This window comes from Pteronotus mesoamericanus, unplaced genomic scaffold (genome assembly GCF_021234165.1).
Source record: "Pteronotus mesoamericanus isolate MK-2021 breed Mesoamerican mustached bat unplaced genomic scaffold, CSHL_Meso_final scaffold_12, whole genome shotgun sequence".
Taxonomy (NCBI): Eukaryota; Metazoa; Chordata; class Mammalia; order Chiroptera; family Mormoopidae; genus Pteronotus; species Pteronotus mesoamericanus.
This window is the reverse complement of record NW_026555303.1, coordinates 2,530,709-2,536,175: the sequence shown is the minus strand read 5'-3', so window position 1 is coordinate 2,536,175 and position 5,467 is coordinate 2,530,709.

Genomic DNA, 5,467 nt, shown 5'->3' with positions numbered 1-5,467 from the left:
TGTGGAATTTCTTCAAAACACTAAAAATGGAACTACCTTTTGACCCAGTGATTCCACTTCTGGGAATATATCCTAAGAATCTCAAAAAAAATTTTTCAAAAGAATATATGCAACCCCAATGTTCATAGCAGCGTTATAAAAATATCTAAGTTTGAAACACCCTACTGCCCACCAGTAGATGAGTGGATAAAAAATAATAATCTGTAGTGCATTTACACAATGGAAAACTATGCAGCAGTAAAAAAAGAGGTATTTTTACCTTTTTTTGTGAAAGCATGGATTGACCTAAAGACTATTATGCTAAGTGAAATAAGCCAGTCAATGAAAGACAAATACCATATGATTTCACTTTATAAATGGAGTCTAATGAAGAAAGCACTGAGCAAAATAGAATGAGACTCATAAAAACATGGAACAGACTGACAGCTGTAGAGAGGGTGTAGAGGTGAGGACTGGTGGAAAGAAGGTAAGGGGAATAGTCAAAGTACATATATGCATGACTCATGTACATGGACAACAGTGTGGGGATTGACTATGTGAATGGGACATGGGGTGTGAGGGAACAAAGGGAAATATTGGGACAACTGTAGTAATATAAACAATAAAATATTTAAAAGGAAAAAAAGGATGTACCAAAAATAACAAAAATAATGTACCTGACACTGCTAAAAACACTAGTTTATTAAAAAAAAAAAGAAAAGAGAAAAAGAAGTAAAGCTGGTGGGAAACCCAAAATGGTGGAGGAATGAGCAGAAGTTACACTAATTTCCCCCTGGGACCAATATGGAATTACAACTAAATTCTGGAGACATTACCCAGAACACACAACTTAACAATAGTGAGAGAGAAGTATTACAACCTTGAACTGACAGAAGAATCAGCTTCAGCACAACCTGACTGATAAGGTGTGTGGTGGAGACTCAAGAAGGCAGTCTGGGAGTCCACGTGTAGAGGCTGAAGCACCAGAGGGATATTTTAGAGGACAGCTAGATCCCCCTCAGAAGGGTGGGGGTCTCAACCATAAGTTTGGATCCCCCTCTAGCACAAGAGTGCAAAAAGTACACAGATAACAGCCAGTGGCGAAAAGCTGCAGGGTTACTCTCTGCCAGAGATGGGCAACTAGAGACACAAAGAGACATTTCAAGGGCCAACACATAAATTTTCATTGGCATCCACTTACCCTGGGCTCTGGCAAAAGGTGGGTAGGGGGTACTAGAGATGCATGAGGGGAAACTGGGGTCGGAGGCTTTAGAGAGAGAACTGAGAGTGCAGCTGCCTGGATCCTGGTTCTGAGTTGTTCCCCATACTGCAGGAATTATCTTGCTCAAGCAAACCACTCCCATCTAAGTAGCCACAACCTGAGGGGAGGCAATAGCCCTGCCCATAGGAGAGACTGTGCCCCACCCTGTGGTGCTTAAGCCTGACTACTGAATGCAAAGTGACTAGATTAACAACTTAAGTCAGCACAGAGAGTAGAACCCTCATAGTCTTGACCAGGCTGCCGAGGGACAGGGGAGTCACCATCTGTCTTCACCAGAAGTGGATCCAAAAAAAAAAAAAAACTGTACCTGCACAACAATATTCCAAATGCAGTGGGTGGAGTAACTCTCAGTCAACCAGCTGGAGGGAAGGACCCACCAAAGAACAACCCAACAACAATCAAAAACATTTACATCCAGAGAGCCAACATAAAAGGAATAAAGGGCACCCCAAGAGCACCAAGTTCAGGAGATAAGTGAGGCTGCACCACTGAAGCCCACAGGACTCATATCATAGAAGTTCACACCACAGAGACAGGGAGTCAAAACACATCAATTTAAGAAGTAGAAGCAAGCAATAAGAGTGTCCCCTCAAATGGGGAGACAAAGAAACAACCATCAATAAAAAGGAAAAAAGGAAAACCCAGAAAGAGTGCTAAATGAAATAGAGGTAAGTAAACTATCAGACATTGTATTTAAAACTATGGTTATAAGGAAGCTCAATGAGTCAGTGAGAATTTCAAAGAACTACAAGGAAGCAACAAGGTTCTTATTGTAAACTACATCAACATGAAAAAGGACATAAAAACTATCAATAACAACCAGGAGTAAATGAAGAATACAATTTCTGAATTGAATAACACAGTAGAAGGAATTAAAAGAAGGCTAGATGAAGATGAGAATCAAATCAATGATCTGGAGGACAAGGTAAAAGAAATTTTCAGAAAGAGCAACAAAACAAACAAACAAGTGATTCAAAAAGAATAAAGAGGGCTTAAGAGAGATTCAGGACAACATGAAATGTAATAATATCATTATTATACAGATACCAGGAGGAGAAGAAGAGGTGCAAGAGATAGGAAACCTGTTTGAAAAAGTAATGATAGAAAACTTCCTTAAATGGAAGAGGGAAAAAGTCGCACAAGTCCAGGAAGCACAGAGGGTTTTAATCAGGATGATCCAAAAAGACCTACTCAAAGACACATCATAATTAAAATAGCAAAATTCAAAAACAAGGAGAAAATCTCAAAGGCAACAAGGGAGAAACAGGAAGTAACATAGTAGGGGGATCCTATAAGGCTAGCAGCTGACTTCTACAAGCCAGAAAGGAGTGGTAAGAAGTATTCCAAGTCATGAAAAGCAAAGCCCTGCAACCAAGACTGCTCTACCCAGCAAGGCTCTCAATTAAAATGGAAGACGAAATAAGGAGTTTTCCAGACAAAAGAAGGCTAAAAGAATCACCCTGGCCAGTGTGCCTCCGTGGATTGAGTGCCAGCCTGTGAACAAAAAGGTGGCTGGTTTGATTCCCAGGCGGGACACATGTCTGGATTACCTGGGTCTACTTGCCTCTATTTCATTTAGCACTCTTTCCGGGTATTCCTCCTTTCCTTTTTATTGAGGGTTTTTTTCTCTGTCTCCCCCATTAAGTGGTGTGTGAGAGGAAACCACACATTGATGTTTCTCTCCCTCTCTCTTCCTTCACCTCTTTCTCAGAATAATTAAATAAAAACTTAGAAAATAAAGAATAAACCTCCACCAAACCAGCAATGCAAAACATGCTGAAGGGACTGCTTTAAGAAGATGAAGAAAAAGAGTGAGAGAGAAAGGAACACAGGTACAAAGAAGATACATGGAAATAAATAAGTGCTTAGCAATAATGACCTTAAATGTAAATAGATTAAATGGTCCAGACAAAAGACATAGGGTAGCTGAATGAATAATAGAACATGACCTGCACATATGCTGCCAACAAGAGACCCATTTCAGAACAAAAGACCTACACAGACAGAAAGGGAAGGGTTAGAAAAAAAAATATTCCAAGCAAGTGGACAGGAAAGAAAAGCCAGGGTAGCAACACTTACATCAGACAACGTAGATTTCGAAACAAGAAGTCTTAAAGCCATAAAAAGAGATACAGAATGACACTTCATAATACTCAGGGGAAGAATCCATCAAGAAGACATAAACATTGTAAAAATATATGCATCCAACATAGGATCACCCAAATACAAAAGGAAAACCTTCAAAGACTTTTAGAAAGATCTAGACAGCAACACACTCATAGTAGGAGATTTTAACACCCCACTATCAACAATGGATAGATCTTCCAAACAAAAAATCAGCAAAGATTGTGGCACTAATGATGCACTAGATCAAAAGGACTTAACTGATATATATGTAAGTTTTTAATCCAAAGAAGCAAAATACACATTTTCAAATGCACATGGAACATTTTCAAAGCTAGACTACATGATAGGAAACAAAACAAGCCTCAAGAAGGTCAATAAATTTGAAATCATATCAAACATTTTCTCAGATCATAAGGGCTTGAACTAGAAACCAACCTCAAGGAAAAAAAAAAACTCAAAAACAGTTAAATTAATGGAGACTGAATAACATGTTATTAAACAATGAAAGGGTTAACAGTAAGATCATGGAAAAACTATTTCTGGAAACAAATGTAAAGGAACACACAACAGGCCAACATCTGTGGGGCACAGTGTAGGCAGTCCTGAGAGGGAAGTTCATAGCAATAAAGGCCTACATTAAAAAAAAAAAAAAGAAATATTTGAAATAAGCAGCCTATCCCTAAATCCTTAAGAACTAGATGAACAACAACAAAAAAGCTCAGAGTGAGTGGAAGGAAAGTAATAATCAATTCCAGAGCTGAATTAAATGACATAGAGACTAAAAAACAATTCAAGTGATCAATAAATCCAGGAGCTGTTTCTGTGGTGAGATAAACAAAATTGACAAGTGTTTAACCAGACTCATCAGGAGAAAAAGAGAAGTAGTACTATTTGTTTATTCTTTCCTTTAGATCCCTTGCTCTAGGGGACACATTGGAAAGAAAATCCAAATAAATAATGTCAGTAATGAAACAGGAGTAACTAAAACCAATACCACAGAAATAGAAAAGATTGCAAGAAATTACTATGAAGAACTATATTCCAAGAAATTGAGAATCTGGGTGAAATGGACACATTTCTAGAAACATAATCATTCAAAAGTGAATCAAGAAGAAGCAGAAACTGAACAGACCAATGACAGCTAGTGAAATTGAAGCAGTAATAAAAAAATTCCTGGCACACAGAAATCCCTGGACTGGAGTATTTCACAGGAGTATTTCATAAAAAATTTAAGGAAGAGCTTATCCCCGTCCTTCTCAGACTACTAAAAAAAATCCAAGAAGAGGGAAGACTCCCAAACTCTTTTTATGAGGCTAATATCATCCTAATCGCAAAGCCAGATAAAGTCACAACAAAGAATGAAAACTACAGGCCAGTATCACTGATGAATATAGACATTAAAATCCTCAGCAAAATATTGGCAAAGTGCATCCAGCAATGCATTAAAAAGATAATCTAACATGATCAGATGGGATTCATCCCAGGGATGCAAGGATGGTTCAATATATGCAAATCAATAAATATAATACATCACATAAGCAAAAAGAAAGACAAAAATCACATGATCATGTCAGAAGATGCTGAAAAATCATTTGATAAAGTACAGCATTCATTTATGATAAAGATACTCAGCAAAGTGAGAGTAGACGGAGCATACCTCAACATAATGAAGGCCATATATCCAGTCAACATCATATGCAATGGACAAAAACTAAAATATTTCCCATTAAGGTCAGAAAGAAGACAAAGACCCCCGCTTTCACCACGTCTATTCAACATAGCATTGAAAGTCCTAGCCACATCGGTCAGACAAGAAAAAGAAATAAAAGGCATCTACATTGGAAAAGAAGAAATGAAACTGTCATAATTTACAGATGACATGATAGTGTACATAGAAATCTCTGTAGACTCCATCAAAGAATTCTTTGACCTAATAAAATAATTTGTTTATATTATAGTCCACTGTAATAAAAAGTGTCTGGTACTGGCATAAGAACAAACACATAGAAAAATGGAACTGAATAGAGAGCCCTGAAATAAACACATGTCTCTATGGTCAATTAATATTTGACAAAGAAC